The 21,120-nt window shown below is 39.2% G+C and overlaps 1 long non-coding RNA gene across 1 annotated transcript; it reads left to right on the forward strand.

Moving 5' to 3' along the window:
• Positions 1-1,218: 1,218 nt before the first annotated feature.
• Positions 1,219-20,515, forward strand: LOC125397765 (uncharacterized). The gene is made up of 5 exons (XR_007231163.3): positions 1,219-1,380; positions 7,775-7,882; positions 11,323-11,411; positions 18,297-18,415; positions 20,115-20,515. It is a non-coding gene; the product is annotated as an uncharacterized LOC125397765 (long non-coding RNA).
• The last annotated feature ends 605 nt before the right edge of the window (positions 20,516-21,120 follow it).

Here is a 21,120-nt window from a genome sequence, read left to right on the forward strand (position 1 = left end):
GGATTGATTAAAAGTGTGTGTCACCTTGTCTGACCTCTAGTGACTTTTGCTTTGACTCTGATCTTCAGACAAAATTTATTTACCAAAATACAAATAATATATCACTACATTAGTCTCTTTGGAAAACAGAATCTACAAACATTTTGTCGCCAGATTCTGTTTGCCCCTTGTGAATTCTCTGCTGAGCGGAGATTGAACAGGCCTGATTTAACCAGGAGGGCAAGTCCTGCATACTTTACCTGGTTTTGCTACTTTGGCAAATTGTCATCTTTGACCTCATTAATAATTGTTTTTAAATGTCCTGAGATTTTCATAATGTCTAATTGGATAAATGTGTACCACATAACACATTTGAAATCTGTTTTATATAGCTGGACCAGGGTAAGTTAGAAACCCTTTGTACCTCCACAACAGTCAATAGTAAGGCTACTCCAAACACATAGCAACCCTCTCTGTAACTATTAGCTGCTTTGTTTTTTGCTGAATGGCATGTTCTAGTTAAGGCTATGAATTCAGACATTTGAGCAAATTCAATCCCAGGCAGATGAAGACTCTCAATTATATAAAGTGTGGCTGTAGCCACATATTCTGCTTGAAAATGCCCTTGTTCATCTCACAAATAAGAATTACTATTATGGAATTGATTCATATTTTAATGGAAGTTTATAGTAGGGCTTCCCAGCAGTAAAGGCGTTTATCTCTTACACTCATTGTTTACCTTTCGCTATTTCATCTGATAGATGGAATGAAGTGGCGAGATTAAGAGGGCTGCCTACAAAGGATTGGAAGATGGAGGTATAAACTGTCTTAAGAAATTGGATAGCTTATTGAGTAATATTGTGTAGTATTAAAATTTAGCTCAAATTTTCCAAAAGAGATTCTGCAGATTGTGAGAGTAGACTTTACGGTTAGCTTCTCAGCCAGTTTCTGTATTACAGCAGTGGTAAAGAAGGCCCTCATGTGGGTGGGTATCCTTTGGCCACTGGGTCTAACTGCTGTCCACAGTACCAAAGGTTCCCAGGCTGCCTTCTACCAGCCTCCTAGTTTAAGTATTCTTGTACTATGGGTTTAAATTTTAGCAGAACAATCTGCCTCACAGGGTACTGTTTTATACTCAGCACACCTTTGTCTTATCTACTATTACCTCACCCGTGGCAGCGAGTCTTGGAAGTCCTTTGTTTGTTTAGAATTTTTCTTTTGCCCATGGTAACGGTGGTACTTGTGAAAGAAGGCTCTTGATTTCCCTTGATGGGATTGTTTTTTACTCCTTTATAATACACACAGAGAAGAGTATGTTTGGTATTAGGTTATCTATCTCCTGGGAGAGCAGATATGAGAGCTCTGTCCTTCTAAAAACTTTCATCCTAGTAAATATACAGGGTATGTATCTGCCATTAGAAAATTGTCTTATCCTGGGTTTTCTCCTGATTCATATTTTATTGGGTTCCTCTCAAAAGCAATTAGAAGTAGGTTAAAGTAGGTTAGAGATTGCCTCCATTTGAATTTTCTTTCTATTCTGAGACAGGTTTAAATGTGTTGGAATTTATAGCAGTAGAACAGTGACTTTATCTATTAGGGCCTTCGTTTCATCTTGGTAACTAATTATCCTGACTTCTCTGAGAAGTTAGTAAAGAAAAAAAAGGTGGAGGGGGACCCTGAATTCTCTTAGGAAGATTGTGTTTATCTCTGAGTTTGTTGAAGATTTCTGCAATGCCCGGAGTTCCTTTGGAGATGCCACCTGCTTGAATTTTTTACAGTGTCTTTGAAACAGTCAGGCCCTTTGCAGCCTTTACAAATAAGCTTGTTGCCCTTCAGGCAGAAAGATTTAAGTATCTTGGAGAGCTGCTCAGCTTTAACTGTGCATTCCTGATTTTGATTAGCAGTGTCTTTGGTTTGGTTTTTGATGATGAATTGTTTATGCTTTGTATCAGGAATATAATCCAGTGCCTTTCATATATGCCAGGCAGGTACTGTATCACTGGGTACTATGCAGCATTGCCAGACTTCTTTTCACTTTATCTTCAGACAGGCTCTCGCTAATTTTTGCTGAACTCAAACTGACTCTATAGCTCAGAAAGACCTGAACAGTTGATCCTTCTGCTTAAGCCTCTGAGTCCCTAGGTTTACAGGTCTACCCCACCGGGTCTGGCTTTTTGTGGTTGTTGCTCTTCTTGAAATTTGGTCTATGAAGGTAACAGAAAACATTTGTGGAAATGAGAACTAGAATGTATGAATTTAATGAAGATGATAAGTTTTCTTCTAGTTTTTCAGTAAGTGTATAAGTTAAGAATTCAAGTGACTTCTCCCAGTCTTGCTTTATAGTGCTGCACTTATAAGTCATTATAAGTCATAAGGCAACATTTATAAGTCATTGGACATTTTTAAAATCATAGCATGGAAGCTGTTTCTGAATTCACAGTAGATAGGAGGCAGTCACTCCTTCTGTGAGTCTTCCTTGTTGAGCCAATAAGTTTCCTTCCAAACCAGAAATGAAGTCTCTTGTTTATAAATTTTCTAATGAAGCTGTCAAGATTCAAGATGTATGTTGGAGAAAGGGCAAATGCCTCTCCAAAATGTTGTGATTAGGTTAGGTTTTCATAAAACTTTTAAACTAAATGTAGAAAGGCTGGACTTCATGGTCAGAAGAGACACAACCACAGTTGGCTCCAGAAAGACTGAGTTCCGGAAAATAACTTTTGGAACCAGAAGAACAGCTGATCAGAACAAAACAATTGACATCAAGCAAAACAGAAGTTCAATGCTCAAGAGAGGACTGACCAGCAGGACCCAAGGATACATAAAAGCCTGTGCTTGAATCGGCACTGATCTGTAACTACTCTGGTGAGAGCAAACCGTCCTTGGGATCTAAAAATTGACTCACCAATATTACTGACTCTCAAATCAGATTTTGTGTCAAACAGTATATTAAGGGTCAAATCTGAGAGAACATGATCTGGGAACACAATTCATGTTAGCCTAAATGACATGTTCTATCATGAACATGGTATTTTTATACTCATGAAACAAAAGGAGGTCTTGAATTAAGTGCATTTATCAAATTCACTGGTAGAGACAACAATAGATGATTACAGCAAATTCAAATTTCGTCATTCAGTTACATGAAGTCGCTAATAGCATCCTTAGTGTGGGACTATGTTAAAGATTTTCCTTGATAGTCAACTGAATAAACAGGTTGATGAGACTGACTTTTAAGTTGACAAAAAGCAGTTCTAGATATTTTTCCCCTTTGAATTGTAATGTTGAGAATTTTCACAATAACAACATTCTAATATGTAGCATTCATTCCAATGCCTCACAATTAAAATATCCTAGCCAGGGGATTTATTCATAGAGTCTTTAACACAGATGTGTTTTTAGAGAAATTCAGTTCATGACAGTCACCACTCATTGATACAGTGCCCCCACCTTACAGTGTTGTAGACAGTGACATGCATGGCTCACTCTTTGTGAGCACATTATCAATTGGTCTTTTTGGTCTTCATAGGAGTGTGTTCTGTAGCAATTCATATCTCAGAGCAAATGTACTATTGCCAGCTAGAACTTCCTTGAGAATTCTTGTGATTTCATGCATGCTACCTACCTCCTAACGAATCACCAGGTTTAGTTACCAGAGTATGGCACCAGTAGTTTGTGTTACTTGACATCCCCAATGCCAGCAAGAAGAAGCAAGAATCATTTTGTAAAATTTTACCTTATTGCAAGGGCCATAAATATGGAAAGGCATCCAACTAAAGGAGTTGTCTTGCATCTTATCTTCCATCTGGAAGATTAAATAGGAAATCAAATTGGAGACATTCACCACCTCACTTTAACATTGTCCCTCCAGTCATGTGGTCAGGCTTATTGATGAGACCCATGGCTTTGGTGTATCTCTCTTTATTGCCTTCCTTGTGTAGCTGGTGGTTTGCATATACCAAGACTGAGGGATCCTGGGTTCCTCCTGAGACAAGTGTACTTACAATATTTGTTTGTAGACGTTTTGCTATAGTAAGAAGCACAAATATATTATTCTGTCCTTTGTCATCTTCATATTTCCTTCTCATAATGGTCCTGGCGTGGTTATGGCTTGAACTTAATTAAAGACTGTAATGGAACTATATAAGTATGCTATACCCTCCCACACCCCAAAGTATGAAACATATTTAAGTCTTTTGCTGGGAAGGAGTGAAGATTGCAAGAATAGTAATAAGATGACCAAATGAAGTTATGTTATGCCCAGTCTCCAGCATTCCTGGGGATTTATTCTGAGACCCATCTTCAAACACTGTTAGGGAGTTTTCTTCTCTGACATTTCACTGATAAATCCTTTAAAACTTGAGTTATATGCTCCTTTCTTTCAGTTTATCTGGTCAGAGACCTATGCAATGCTTGGATGCTAGTGACATCAAAATTAGACATTTGCTAGACCCATCCATACTCTACTTCTGGATTATATGGAGTTGTACATTGTTTTTCTTAAGGAAATGCTCTTAAAACCTAATACACCTATGAGGTAAAATAAGAGACACTTGTATATCTAAATATGACTGTAAGATTATGGAAAAAAATGGACCCTAAAGAAATGAGTATCTTCCCCAGGAATCTCATGCTGGGTGAAAAAAAGAGCTCCAGCCAGCAAGAAAACTTGTCTTCCTGAAAGATTTCAGACAGTTCCAACAACATATCAAACAACTTACAGGATGATACTGAAATCTCAGTAATGAAGAGTCCATAGCAGTGGACGGCCACACCTTGACCAGGACTTCTTAGATATGCAAGATATTATGTCAGGACTCTAAAGAGTGACTTGTATTTGATAAGTCTCTTTATTTCTTTTCCCAACATAGCCACATTGAGTAAATCTCCTTTTTCTGTTTCTCCCTTTCTGTTTTGGTTTTTAAAATAGACTTACTAAGGAAGATTTTGTGTTTTCTTATTGTTTCTATCTCCGTTTTCAGGTCTTGAACAGTTTTATTCATTTCCTTCAACTGTTTTTTTCCCCCTTTTGGCTTTCTTTAAGGAATTTATTTATTTTCTCCAATTTTCATTTTTTTCTTTTTCTTTAAATGATTTATTCATTCTCTCTTTGAGGACCTCTATCATCTTTATAAATTTAGTTTTAAAGTCATTTTCTTGTGCTTAAGCTATATTGGAATATTTAGGGTTTGCTGTTGTACGGTGACTGAGCTCTGGTGGTGATGTATTACTCTGACTGTTGTTGATTAGATGCTTATGCTTGTGTTTGGGCATCTGGGTTTGATGTGACTATAAGTCTAGTTGCCAGTTTGGAGTTTGTCTTTGTTGGATGAGTGTTTTGTTTCTTGTCTTTTGTTTCCTCTCTGGTCTTCTGAGTGGCCACTGTCAGAGTGGCCTGTTATTGAGTAAATGGTCTCTACAAAAGATGGGGGTTGGACTTCTGTCCAGGGAGGCCTCTGGTAAAGCGGGTGGGGGGGTTCAGTCTGAGTTGGGGTTTGAAGTTCTGCCAGCAAGAGCGGTCTCTGATCTAGTTGGGGTTCTTCTGGGTTTTTGGGTTCTGCTGTGGTCTCTGGGGAATCTGGTCTCTGACTTGACCTCTGATGTAGCAGGGAGCTTCCACTGGAGGTGTGGACTGGAGATCTTAGTGCTGGTGTGAGCCCTGACAGAACAGGAGACTTTCACAGGAAGTGTAGTTCACGATAAGTGACTTGAGATGGGGATCTGGGTGCTGGTGTGGCAGGTGCCTCTGCTGCAGGTGTGGGTGGGCTAGTTTGATTAAGCAGGGAGGGGTGTTACTCCAAGGGTGGGCAGGTTCTGGGGGACTGTTGGTAGTCTGTAAGCTTATTTGGGGATGTCAGGGCTGGCATGGGAACTGATGGAGCAGGGGTTTTCTGCTGGAGGTGTGGGCTGCAATGCCTCAAAAATAATTTTTTTAAGCAAACTGTGACCACTTCGGTTAAATCTTTTATATGCATTTTTATCATTTGCAAAAATTATTATTTTTTGCATGACCAATTAAAATACATGTGCAAGTTCACAAATTTAAATATTCTGATCATATATTAAGGTCTAATATGTCCATATTACTTGATAAATCTGGGTAATCTAGACATCTTAAAACCTATTAAAATGATATATTTGGGTACATTAAATACTTCATGAACTTTAAAACGCTAATTGTTTATGTAAAACAACATTTGTTGGGTTCATTAGATTTCATTAAGCTATAAAATTTAATATTATATGTAGAAATCTTTATAAAGCTTTTCTTCCAATATAGATTCCAAATTTACATAACTATATAAAATGTTATCTCATTTATATCATGTGTAACATAAAATTCATTTGATTTCTTCATAGTACTCCTAATATAAAACTGTAGAATGTACGATTTTATGTATAAATTCATATGTTTACTAAATAAATATATATGTTTACTAAATATCTATGTGTTACATTTTCTTCCCACAGTGTAGGCTATAAAATATATAATCTCAACAAACAATAACTTCTGAAATCTTTGTTTATTAAAATATAACTTATACATGATTACATATATATGTAAATTATCTAAATGTTATTGCAATTTATTTATATTTTCGCATAATATATTTAGTACCAAATAAGCTTATAGATAAACTAAACTATGTAAACTAAAGTTGCTAACTTGAACCAGCTTCCGTTTGACTCATAGTAAAACTAACTAAAATTTTAAGAAGCAGAACAGTGATAAAAGGTAAAAAAATATGAAATCAATATAATCACAAAAATAATAGAGATAGTTAATAGACCACAAATAGAGATAGTTAATTGTCCTAAAAATCTGTACAGTTCTGGTCAGGGTGTTATCTTCTTAACCCTTATTCCAATTCTGGTTCTACAACAAGGTCTCTATTATTTGAGGGTAGAATTAACTTTAAAGTAATTATCCACTCCTACTCAAAGATCCATAGTTTTATTCCTAACCAACAATTGCCCTCCCTTGCGACACTAAACTCTTTATTCAAAAGATTAAGAGGATAACTTACAAGAGTGCTTTTGAGTATATATTGTATGCAAAAGAATGTATATGTAAGTACAAATGTGTTAAAGAATTTAAGGATTATTTTAACCACTACTGCCTCTTTAAAAGTAAAACCATGAAAAAATATATTCCTTTCAACATCCTTGTCTCAGCTAGGCCTAACTAACAGAACGATCTCCCTTTTAAAATTGTCACTTAGAAACCTAGTTTGAGGCTTCTACAGAGGTCAGTACTAGAAGCAATATTGCTGAATATTGCAATAAAAGGCAGACAAAAAGATTCCTCTGCCTCACCCATCCCAGTCAAGAATGTTGTCACTTTTCCATGTACATTTTGAAGCAGCTTCTTCATATCTGTTGGAAAACTTGCTCAAACCTGGATAGTCATCATGTAAAGCTATGAACAAAAGATTATGAATGTTTTATCGTATTATCTTCCACAGACACAGCAGGTTCTTCCATTTCAGTGCACTTTGGATTTTTTTATTTATTTGATTTTTAAGGATACCAATCCTGCACACGTTTTCTTACATCAATATGCAAGTACTTTTCTTATTTATTGATACTTTGTTATAAACTTTGGTTTTTATCTATTCTTTGATAGTGCATTCAAATGTGAATGTTTTAAACATATATACATTGTTTAGATATACACACTGATTGGTTGTAAAGGTGTGTGTGCGTGTGTGTGCATGTGTGCACATATGTGGATTGCCTGTGCTTCACAGATTAGGTAAAGGAATTGGTAAATAGAGACATTTTCTTTTTGTTTCAGATATGCACTCTTTAGCAAGGGAAGATCAAAAGTAGAAAGAGTAAGTGTTTTCATACTATTTCTGACTCAAGAAGGAAAAATCCAATCTAGAGGAGTCTTTGATCTTTTGTAAGTATTCCACCTGTCTTGCTGCGTATTCAGTGTCTGAGGTGTAATGCTGTAGTTTGTTTACATGATAAGTTGTGCTAAGTTTCAATGCACACATCAAATATCACTGGGTACGGTGCAGCGTGCCTGTGGCTCTAGCACTTGAAAACACCAGTTCACGGCCTGTCTTTGCAATATCACATGCTACAGGACCATAATTAACTAACACTGATGGCTAAATACATTGGATAAAGTATAGAAACTTCAGTTTTGAACCCTATACTCTCTGTACTGCTTAACTAGTATTAAATACTTGTGTTGTCTGTTCTCAGTTCATATTGAATATCACATTCTGCTTACATACTTTTTAATAAAATCACTATGAATGATTTCAGAAGCTCACAATATATTCACACTTATTTGTGTCTATTCTAACGTCCTCCTCTCTTCAAAGTTGTGGTTATTTTTCTGTTACCATTTACCTTCTGCTTAGATAAATTCCATCAGCTAATGATATTTAGGAATATTTTAAAAATTCTTTTAATTTCCCCTATTTAAAAATTGATTTATTCCCTCTAAATAACGGGATGTCTTTGGCCTAGGCACAGAATTGATGATTGATGAAGGTCTTTAGCATTTGAAAAGATTTGTGTCACTTCCTTAGAAGTTCATAGTTTCCCACGGGGAATTGCCATTAAATTGCTTTTCTCTAGAGGTAAGGGACCCTTCTCTTTGGCTGTTTGCATTCATCACTGTTCCCTTTGCTGTGCTAAGACAGAATCAAATTATTTGAGGAGAGATTTGTCCTGGCTCACAGTTTTAGAGAGAACAGTCCATCATGGCAATGATGCATGGAGTGACTCCATTCATAGCTGAATATTCTTTTTTTTTTCTGGTACACTAATGGCAGTAATTTAAGCAAACTAACTGATTGATTTCATATGGGTATCCCAGTCTTTGCTCATTTTATTTTTCTTCTATCTGTTCTCTCTGTATTTCCCCCAATTTACACTCATTATTGATGTGTTGTACTTCACAGGTTATGTCCTGCATGTGGTTTTCTGTTGCGAACTGGTGTTCAGCTTCTTGTTGGATCCCACTGGTACCGTGAAAGGAGAAAACTGAGAACTCCTAAGATTATTTCCATCTTGCAATAGAAAGGCAAAAGCTCAGCTCCCCACTTGGTGTCACTGACAGCAGGAGTGGAAGGTGGAGCCAGGACAGTTCACGGGGAAACAGGCTTAGTTTCTTGATAGTTCAGCTGGCACAGAGTTGGGATGCAGTGCCCTGGAAATCATCCTCATGTTCTTCACTTTGCTCAGTCTCCTGGAGCTAGTTGAAGATCCGTTAACCCTCCCCTCCTGCTAATATGACCTGTTCTAGGAAGTCAAAGAGCTGCCCTCCTGAATGGTGAGGTCTACAGGCATTAGAGATTCTCCTGAATGGTGAGGTCCATGGGCATTAGAGATCGGGAAATATCCATTCTTCTAGCAGCTGACACTACATGGCTTGACAGGGTCCTGTTACTATCTGGCTGAAACTGGAAAATGTTGCTATAAAAGAATGCTACTCCATTAGGTCACTTCTCCACAGTCTTGTCAAGTGTTGGGGATCTAGGTCTTTCTTGGATCTTTACTTTTCCTTGGCTTTTAATTTCTTTCTTTGGTCTATCTACTGGGACCTTTGGCTGGGTATTATCTATGAACTTTACAGAATATTTCTGAGGTAAAAGAGAACCCAGAGACGTGGCCAAGGAGTCTTTCCACGGGTCTGGAGCCACTAAGAAATGGGTTGTCCTCTGCCTATTTCTCTTTTTTTTTGGCCATCCACTGTATTTTTTAGTCATGAAGGAGAAGGTTAAGCCAAAACTAATGTACAAACATGGTCATGTGACTAGCAAGTACACTATACATTACAGTCAAATCTATGCATTCCCAATTTGACTGACTTGGACGTTTCCTTAATGATCTCCTTGTGAATAACAGATGCCTGTATCAAGAACAAAGGCAAAGAGGCAGGGCTCAGATATTGGGTAAAAGTAATTATGGATGTGTAGAGAAAATCTAAAGGTTGACTATGAGTAGAGCTACCTAACATAGGCCTATGGAATTCTAAGAGGTGTCTACTGCTATGGGGATGTAGAGCCCAGGGGAAACCTGGGAAGTGGGTGTGTTGCTTCTGGATACACAATGTTGTTCTATATTATGTAAATTACATACAATAGGTAACCTGAAGTGCACCTGCTAAAACAACATCTGTAAGTTAAGGGATTGTGATCTTAACAGTGCGGTTTTTGTTTTTTTGCTTGAGAATGACAGAGCTGTTCACTTGGGCCCGCTTGGTGGGGGGACTGGGGTACCTGATGATAAGAGGTACCACATGCTGGTGGCCTTTGGTGTTTATCAGTTTGGACAATAACTGGAGGCTGAAGCAGGAAAACAGCCAGTGAGAAGAAAGGAATTTATCAGCAAAAAAGAGAGCTTCCTGATTGAGAGGGGTCCTAAGAAAGGGTTGCTGCTTCCTGACTTTATCTAGGGACTTTTTATAGGGTGATTGAACAGGCAACAGTGAACTTTGGGATTAGCTGCAGTCAACCCAGCAGAGGTCAAGCCATTCAGGAGTCCCCACAGTCTCCTCAGTGTTTCCTCAGGCAACTCAGTGCGACTGATCACATATGCTTTTCAGCTGTTTAGTCAATAATTTGTCAACTTTTCTTCCCTCGGTAATAGACCTCCATTCGAAGTTAAAACAGATAGCAGTTTTGGGTCAGGCTGCTTCCTTATTCAGCAATGACTGGGTGACCCCAGTCCTAACTGCCGATCCAGATATTTGCTACATTAAGAAAATGTCTTCATCTTTCCTGAAAGCAAAACTAACTGTTTTTTTTTTCTTTTCTTGCACTTTGAAATCACACTAACTGTTTCAGCTTCTGGAGAACAATATTCTAGACCTCCTTACCCCTCACTCAAATCTTACCTAAAATATATTATTTTTGGGAAAAAAAAGGTGGCAGATGCAAATATGAATGCAAATTAGGGGAAATTATTGTTTGATCCTGATTGAATAAAAACAGGGGAGAGGGTCATTTTTCTACCATTGTGTTCCAACACAATTATAACGTATGGTGGTTGCTTTTCTCAAAATAGTAGATGCAAATTTGCTAGGATGGCAGAGATTTAAAGTCATCACAGTATGGATTCAGTATGCTCTTGGCAGAGGGAGGCACGGAAGAGGCAAACTGAAGACCTAGGATTACACAAATAATGAAGCAGCTGTTGTTCTTAGTCCTTAACTTATAGCCAAGTTTCCCCAAATAAATTATTCTCTTTTTTGTGCTGCCGCTTGCTACCATGCAGTTGCCTTCACAATAGAATGCATTTGTATGCTAAGTGAGCACGCACGCCAGGCCCCAGCATACTGTTCCTTCTTGAGACCAGAATATTAAAGATAAATATTTGCAGCTCCTGTGAGAAGAAAGGAAAGAACGACAGAGGATCTGCAGGGCAAAAGTGGGAGAGATGGAGAAGCTGTGAGTGCAACAAGGAAACAGGTAAAGGTCCGACTCCCTGGCACACTGGCTTGGAATGATCACACAGTGACGGCAGAGAACTTCGTCCTATTGTCCAATGCTTAGTGCACCATTATATTGGCAAGTCTCTCCTTTTTGGAGAGAGGAATTACATATAATTTTATGTTATATGACATCATAGAACTTGATTAATTTTCTGTTCAAGGAAAAGAAGGTCTTTCTCACAATTAGAAGAGTATCCAACAAAAATGATGTTTTAATGATCCCTCCAATATCAGTTTCTTTAATCAATACTACCCTTAATCATTAATCAGATAGCTACTGTTCTTATCTCATCTTTGCAATGCCCATTTGGCTTGAGACAATCGAAAAAGCAAAAGGAGGAAGGGGAGAGTTCCTTGTGTATTATGTCAACTTAAAACAAAAATGACTAAAGTAACACAATCTTGTCCTGACTCCATTATGTGTCTGCTTAAACACTTTTCAGCCCTCTAGCCCATTACAACCACATCTGTCTTGGCAACACATTTGGGGTTTTCATCCTGGCCATTGTGTTAACTATATGTGTGAACCAAAATAACTAGTAATTTTACAAATTAAGGATAAAATTAGTTAAAAAAAACTAAGGAATAGTTGAGAAAAATTAACTGTCAAGTTGTTTCCATAACAGCTACTATGTTCTAGCTAATTAAATGCTGCAAAGTTACTCTGACACTCTGTAACACTGATGTAATTATGTGTTTTGCCTTTAAGAATGCTGTGTTCCTGAGCTTTGACACAAAGGGACTCTGAGACATTAGCCTGCTCTTGGTCTCAGGTGAAAATTTAAGGACTACTATACCGTTAATTGGTTTAACTAGCATGGTAGCCTATGTTTTTCTATCATGAGTTATTTAAAACACATAAACACAATGTGTGTGTACATATATGTATATATATATTTATAATGCATAAATACCACATATGTGTGTGTATACTGTGTGTACGTATATACTGCATATATATAGTGTGTGTGTGTGCATATATATGTACACACACACACACAAGTGCGCGCGCGCGCACACACACACACACACACACAGAGTTTGTGATCCTTACAAAGGAGAAAAACAAGAAAAAAAACAAATGAAAGATGTCTAGTATGGAGCACCTCCCTGCATTCACTCCCAGTGTCAAGCAAAGCAGAAATCATCCCTCCATCCATCCTATCACTCTGGGACTTCTGCTATACCTTGAACATAAAAGATCAGAGAAATGCCCGGTGATCTTCTTGACTAACTCAACCTTTGACTGCGTGGCCATAACAGCCTTACTTCCCGTTCCTACTCCTTTCTCCGTCCAGATCAGAGATAACGTGGTACTGCATCTGCCAGTGTGTGAAATGCTGGGTGAGGGCTGGATGACATAGGCGGCTTTAGAAGCAGGCATCCCTATAGTGCGTGTGCCTGGTGACTCACAGAATTATACTGCATCAGGGAAGTGTGTCCTCTTCATTTTCGTTATTTGCAAGGCGTGTTTCCTCAGAACAAAGAGCATCGTGGCATTACTTTGCAACAGGCAATCCAAATTGTGCTGTCGTGAGGAAATAATCCTCCACAAAAGATGGTGCTGAGATTCAGAATCAGTGGAGAGTTCTGTTGTTGTGGAATACTGAAAATGCATCTGGCCTTATATTAGATAGCCAGTTCTCCGTATTTATATTTTATAAAAACCAATTTTTATAGCTGATTATGAATTTATTTTGACAGCAAGATCCTATTGTTTTGTTTTTTTAACGAAGTAAAGATATTGGAGTTTAGCAAGGCTAAATGACTTGACAAATGTTGTAATTTCTAAGGGGCTACCCCAGGATAAACTCTGGGTTTTTCCTTCATGTTCCTATGTTCACTTGGAGCAGACCTTCCTTCCAGCCTGGGCCACTCAGTTCTGCCTAACAGCAGTTATCATTATAGACTCTCCACCTGAACTTGTCTCCTGTGTCTCTGCTCACGGAGACCTGCTAGAGCTGTCCTCTTGATGGAGAAATCTTATTTTCATCTAAGTACCCCGTGACATTACAGTTGGTGAAATAGTTTTCAATTTCTGAAAGAGCTATGCTGGGCCACAGGCATTGAGCCATGGTTCGAACATTTCCCCCAAATTCCAGGTGCTAGAAATTGATTTCTAGATCCACGCATTGGCGGTGTCTTGAAATAGTTGTCTGGGAGGTTGAGTTATAATAGATCATGAGGTCAGGGCTCTTTGGATGCCATTTCTAAGAGAAAGAGCACTAAGCCACCATGCCTGTTTATCTTACTAAGTGATGCTCTCTGCCACTTAGTGAGGGAGAAAGAGGATCTTCAGTGCATACAAGAATGGCCAAGTCACATTTGTAGCCATCTCAGATTCCAAAACAAAAATGAATTTCTGTTTTTCATAAATTATCTAGTATGTAGTCTTTCCTTATAGCAACAAAAAGTAAACCAAGGCGTAAAGTACATGCTTCCTCATTTATTCAGAAAATACCATTTTCCTAGAGGAAATATGTGTAAGGATCTGTATTCGGTGCTGGGAATACAAAATTCCAGTGACTAGAGCACAGAGCAAAGTGAGACTGATATAGCAACAAATCCTACAACTTTGCTAGCTCGCTCAGTCCAGAACAGAAAAAATGGATAGCAATATGTAAATGTAAAAAGAGAGTACTTGACAGGCCAGTTGGTCTGGAAAGGTCCTGGAGGAATATCTTTGGTTCCAGCAAAAAGAATGCTTACATTGCTCTGAAACTCTCTAAGTTTGAGATTTTACACTATGAAAGATTAATTAATGTTATCATGTGTTTTCATGTTCACGAAATGAACAAGAAGTGCTAGTCTACTCTTCAGCGTGCAGAAGGCTGCCCTGAACAGAGACAGCAGCTCAGATTTCTCCAAGGTTTCTCTGAGCTGATAAAGCCACTAGATGTCTGTATGGAATCAGCTCACATGACGTCTCATGTCAATATTGATGCTATGGTATGTTACTCATGATCAAACTGACATTTAATTTTATAAGAAGGGGCTGCCTGTGAGTGGTAATTTGAAAAGGAGTTGTTATTCTACCTGGGGTTCTACATCTGGTCCTTTTCCCAAATTCTCCTATCCATGTTGGCATGCCAGCTAGAGGTGTCGGTTTTCTGGCCCCAAGATAAAAATCTTTGGGTAATTAATGCCTGCTGAGAGAAGTAGACCAGTCTGCTCCAGGGAAGACCCCCTCATAGGCTGTCTAATCCCTAGAGTCAGCTCTAAATACATGTACATATGAGCAACATTAAATGAACTCAGAAGGCTCTATTTATTAATGTGTAATATATATGAAGATGAATGTTCATATATATATGTGTGTGTGTATGTGTGTGCGTGTGTGTGTGAAATTTGAAAAGGTGCTGGGGTATGGAACATGGGAGGAATTGGAGGAAGAGAAGAGAATCCATGTAAATATAGTACTCATATAGAAAATTCTCAAAGATAGATTACATGTGTGTGTGTGTGTGTGTGTGTGTGTGTGTGTGTGTGTGTGTGCAAACTGCAAAAGCCCTCTGGGGGAAAATCTCCCATCTTCAGTCTCCTAGGTATTTCCTTAATGTCTAGATACTAATGAGTTTCAAGGCTGCAAGTAATGAGAGGATAATTTATTGTTTTAACTTCTGGATTCTTCTTCATAATAGTGAATACAGGCATGGTATGGAGGGACACTTCAGATTTTAGCCCAGAGAAACCTTCTCCCAGGAGACCAAGCTTATCAGAGTCATAGAACTAAGAAAGAACAGATGAGAAGCTGGATATAAAACGGAGAGTTTGACAATTAGGTTTCTGCAGCTGGGTGCTCTCAGACACCCACAGCAGTTAGGAGACTGTAGTGCAGATGCCCAGGGACTGTAATGTTGAGCTTCAGGATCACAGCGAAGCAAAAGATGAACCAAGGATGGAATCATTGTCTTAAATACCTGCTGTTTCCACGCCTCAGAGATAGCCTGAACAAACAGCTACAACAAGAAGAAAGGAGACCGACGGTGTGCCTGGAGTCTGATAAATTCATAACATAGACAAATATTTGGACTCTGCCCACACTTTCTGAATTTTCATCAAATCTACCCACGTTGGGGGTTTCAATGTGCTAGAGGAGTTCCCCATAGGCTTGTAGCTACAGGATTCCTGGGATCTCATCGAGGCTTTATCTGCCATAATCCTAAGATTTATTGTGGAGCAGCAGGAATGTGCTTGCTGGTATTATAGGAAAACTAAGCATTCGGATCGGGCAAATACCAAGTTAGAGAGATGTAATGTTAGATTCTGACACGCTTGGCAGTAGCTCTGTCCTCTCACGGAGACCCACCAGCACCTGCAGGCGCTCTGCAGGCAGCTTCCTCACCTGATAACCGAAATAACAGCAAAAGTGATGTTTCTCAAGTTCTCCCATGCTGCGTGTCTGGGAATCAGAAAGCCAGGTTGAAGGCCCTTATTAAGACCCTCCCTCATCTTCCAAAGGTGTAAGACGCTTCCTGTCATGACACATGTGTTCTGATTCTTATGAAGAAACTGCTCATGGAATCTCACAGTGCTGCTGGGGCCTAAACTTTCTTACGAACCCTCTCCATGTTCTTGACCCTCTGCTGTCTCTCCACAGCATTAATATATCTTCTAAAATAGTCCATATTCTCCAGTAATTCATCACTAGAAAGGCATGCCCTAGCCAAAACCTAACAGACAAGGAAACTTGGATTTATCAAGACCAAAGAAAGACAAAGTGTTTCTTGATTCGATAAAATCTCTTTTTGAAATAACTAAACAGAAAAACCAAAGAAAGGACAAAACAACTATTTACATTCCTATCTGGAGGCAGGAAACTGAGAAAGTGGGGAGAAAGAAGGACATTGAGGAAGAAGGAGAGGGACAAGGGGAGGAGAGAGGTGAGGGTTTGGCAAGGATATGGTGTGGACAGGTAAATGACCATAATAAGGTGAAAAAAATAAAACCCATACCTCAGCAGGAGGGGTATTAATACTGTGTCATAACAAAATCAGTGAGGAATGAATGATGAACTCATGTGGTGTCCTCATGATGCAGAGAGAAGACAGCCAAGTTATGAGGGAGGACAGTAACTTCCTCAACTTCCTGCAAAAATCCAGTATGACAGGCTTCTGTCACTCACTAGTTGGGCTGAAGTTAGAAAGAATTACAAAAGGAGATAATGACATTTGGTTATAACCAATTCAAATATTAATACTCTGCAGAATTATAATCTCATCATCTTTGTCTAGAGCCTGGGATGGAGATAGCAGGGCAAAAGTTCCCATTTGAATGCACAGGCTCTGAGGTCAGGGAGAAGAGAAGCCGTGTTACAGTAGAGCTCAGTTTGTGCTGGGCACAGGAAGCCAGGCTTAGGGCAGGGATCCCGATGTGCCGTGCGTTAAAAGGGGGTTTCAGAAGAGTGATGCAAAGGTGGTGTAAGGTAATGTTTGTCTCTCCTAGGAGCCGGTGTGATGGGCCACTTCCGAGCTGGCATCTTTCTTGTCATTGAGGTGGTCTGTGGCACCTCAAGGCTTTGTCCAGTTCTCACCCACTTAGCAATTCAAAGCAGGCATTCTGAAAGATTGTCGCTGAAGGTTCCGTTCAAGAGAACAGAGTCCCTAACAAGTACCTAATGGTAATGCAAAATAGAAAGGATGATGTTTTTCATTGTCATTAGTGGACTCTTAGTATTTGTGTGTGTGTGTGTGTGTGTTGTGGGCATGTTTCTTGTTGTTAAGCTATTTGCATTCCTCTTCCTAAAGTATTCATTAAGTATTCTAAATTTTGAGCACCGTATCTTTATGCATTTCCCTTACATACTAATAACAAGCACTTATCTGAAGAGATGCTTATTCAGTTTTTATCAGCTCCAAAAGAAGTACCTGGAAGGATTTGTTTAGTGATGTGTTGCTGGATAAAGTAGGTTAAAGTTGTCCCTGGTCAAGGCTGAATGAAGATACTCAGCATTCACTGTCAGTAGCAAACCATACCCAAAATTGCCTGTCATCATGAATATGTAATTAGCTAGGACAGTTTTAACAGGGAATACAGGTTGAATACATTTCAGTTCCCCAAGCACAATACTCTAGTAAGGATTTTATGTGTTGTAACAGCTATGTTTATGTGAATATGTGCATTTACCTAAATCCCTCTTCATTCTTATTATTGTATATCTTTGTCCTTTGCCCTATTCAATACTACATCTGGTGATGTTTCTTTTTGCTAGCACGCTGTGTTTTTACTACATATATTTTGACTACCTGATATTTCTTAACCCAAATTCTTAGGATAAGATACATCAATTATTCATAGTATCCAAAAATTTAAAACAGTGATACTATGTGTTAGCAAACTCGTCCTACCCAGATGTCCTTCAATCATACTGCCATAGTAATGTTGTAAGAAAATGATGTTTACAGGGACCGTATGAAGTTTCAGAATGTCCACAGGTGGATGTGGTAACTATTTAAATTTCATAATCAGCCATATGAATTGTGAAGTGTTGATAGAATATTGCTTATCTGGATAGTAAGACATGAAATCACACAAACTATTCCCTTTGGATAAAAGCACAGACAATTTTATAGGGATTTTATTAACACAGTGCAGTGAACATTCTCAAAACTCTATCTTGGAAAATAGCGTGTGTACCACCACAATGAGTTCCCAGTAGCTGTCCAACCAGCAGCCAGCATTCTGGGTTTCCTCAATTACTTCCTAATTACCCTGCCCCAAAATGGCAGTGTGTCTTGCCCCGCCCCATCTGTATAGTTCAAGAGTGCCTGCTTCCTTACACCACTCTCATTGGTTTTCTATGGCTGTGACTAAAATTTCCTGGTTTGGATCGCTCAAATCGCACCCATTTGTCTGATTACAGTTCTGGAAGCTGGGGGCTCCAGATAGAGGCAGCGAGGGCCAGCTGAATCTGACGCTGAGAAAAAAAAAAATCTACAGCCAGAAAAAGAAAAGAAAACAACAACAGCAAAAACCATCCAGGTATCTCTCAACTGCTGGTAGCTCCAGTTGCTTCCTGACTTGTTAAGGCTTTCTTTTGGTACTTGCTCTCTTGGATACGACTCACCATGTCTAACTTTTCTCCTTTACAAGGGCTCACCTATTGGAGTACCCCCTCCCCTTGTTCTTCATCTCACCTGAGCATTTGCAAGGATTCTCTTTCCATTTAGGATCACATTCACCTTACCTGGAGATTAGAATAATCTATGCTGGTGGGCTAACTCCAGCTCCTAGTGTCTCCCACTTTTAGCTCCTAGAGTCTTCAGCTTTTCCAAAAGGGCAGATGAATATGTATCTCACAAATTTAACTTGCACATGAGCTGAATGGGGGTAGTGTTTCATTTATTAGAATTTTATTTTGAAATGAATGTAGGCTTGCTGTTACCCACAGCGTCCTATAAACTCATCACTTAGCAGCCTTCTAAACGGTATCTTAACACACTACCTGGGTGGCACACTATCCCACCAGTAAAATGACTTGCTATAGTGCCGTCAGCAGAGTCAGGCACTTGTTAATTTAAACCATGTTTTCTGTTGTGGGACCACGTCACTGTTCATAGTCATCAACTAGTTCCTGAGAGAGTTGTTCAGGACCCAATCTTTGATGAAGCATGGTAGTTTGGTAGGTGTAGATAGATTCTGGGAAAACACAGGAGTTCAAATTTGCAAGATAGAAAGTGTGTGTGAGCTTGACTGTTCCCAATCATAATCATTGCCTGTAGTGTGAGCTCCTGCTGACCTTGGGGCAATCCTCCCGTTCAATCACAGAACCCGAATAAGCCTGGCACAGAACCTGCCTTTTGCAGAACCTTCAGCACTACTCAGTCCCTTTTCGACCCAAGCTTCTGGCTCTAGTTACAGCATTCCTAGATTATATCTGATGCTCACACAGGATGCAGCCTATGGAGGGTGGGTTTTTCACAGTGTAAGGGGTTTCCTAATGCTGTGTGATGCAGTGATAACAGGCACAGAGAATGGTGATGGAATGTGAGTGCAGGCTAGTAAACACCTTAGGAAATGGGCTTGTAAGAACATTTGCTACTTGTAGTCAGTGAGGAGATCTTTGGGAATACTTCCAAAGATGTATCTCCCTGAATTCAAAAATCAAGGGGGCTTTATTTGGGAAATTTATATGCATATTCATTTTGGAAAGTTTCTTAATGACAAGTAGAAGGAGGGGCTTCTCAGAACGTGCTGCGTGATATTAAGCTCTTCACACACAGCTGGTGCCAAGAATTTACTACCATAGTGAGCAAAGTTTACTGTAGGTCAACAAAATGGAAAGACAGGGTGTAGAGCTGTTCATTGTGCTTTTGCTAGGGGCTCTTATCTGAAGGACATGAGAGAGGGAGGAGGAGGGAGAGGAAGCATGGGGAGAGAGATGTTAGTAGTCATTTATGGAAGTCCCTACAGTGTCCCTCACCAACAAGCATGAGAATTTTCTCCTTAAAGTTTAAAAATAAAGGATCTTGCTTATTATTATTTGAATGCAACTATCATTGGTTCATTTCCACTGTTTCATTAGTCATTTGTATTTATTCTGGGGAGAGTTATTGTCTACCCATGCCTCTGCCTGTTTCAAATAAAGCGTTGCCTTTATTTTTTCTACTAACTTTTCTTGCTTTATGAACGTTTATTTAAGTGGAGTTTTCTTTATAACACATTCTTCCGCCTTTTACAGATTTGGTTTTCTGTCACAGATCAACTTCTCAATTATATTATGGCCTGGGATTTAGTCAACACATGTGTAAGGACCAAGGTCAGGTCTTCGATGAAGAGTTCTTGGAGCCAGGGCTACATAAGTATTTTGTGCAGCCTGAGTAAGCACACACTTGTGTGTTTCATGAGACCCAGTTTAACCATGACGTCAGACTCAGCTGCCTAAATTCATTTGCAGATTTACAACAAAAGCGTTCAGAAATCAGATTTAGGTAGCACACGTGTATTGAGGAAGGTGGGACTAAGCTTTGGAAAACAGCAAGCGTGAGCATGCAGACTGCAGAGTTTCCACGGCGCAGAGTATATTTTGTGGTGTCTGGTCAAATTTCCAAGCCAATGCATTAAAACCACTCATCTCCTCTTCGGTTTGTTTGTTTTATTTTTCAACAACGTGAGATAAGGTGCAATCACAGATAGCCCGCCTACTTGGAGACAGCAATGGTCAGGGTTGCCCGGGCACCTACCCAGGGACCTGCATCACTGCAGTTACCATGTGGGCTTGTTCTCTAACTTCCTGTCCACTCGACGTTCCTCAGAGACTGGAAATATGAACAGCAGATCAGGTTCCGGACTGCCTTTGGCTTCGATAACATATACTCAGTAATTTTCCTTTATGCTGTTTCCAGTTACATAAGACGTCTTTTCATATTCAGACACTATCTTTAAATGAAAATTATCCGTAAGTGGGAAAAAAAAAAGCCACACAAATCATCTTCAGTGTGAGGACAGCGGAGCTGCTCCTGCATGTAACCTCCAAAGACCTCGGAAGACTCTTGGACCATTTAGCTGAAAGGACATCAGAGGTTTATGTTTTGTTTTGCTTTTATATTTTATTGAAAATAGATTCTGCTATCGTATGCTGCCTCATGGAGAGCTCTCACACAGCTGCTCCCATGAACTGCACCCAGTGACTTGTGTCTGGGCTCCAGTGGCCCCAGATTCACTGTGGCTTTGAAGTCAAGGGTCCA

This window comes from Myodes glareolus, chromosome 18 (assembly GCF_982192425.1).
Source record: "Myodes glareolus chromosome 18, mMyoGla1.1, whole genome shotgun sequence".
Lineage (NCBI taxonomy): Eukaryota > Metazoa > Chordata > Mammalia > Rodentia > Cricetidae > Myodes > Myodes glareolus.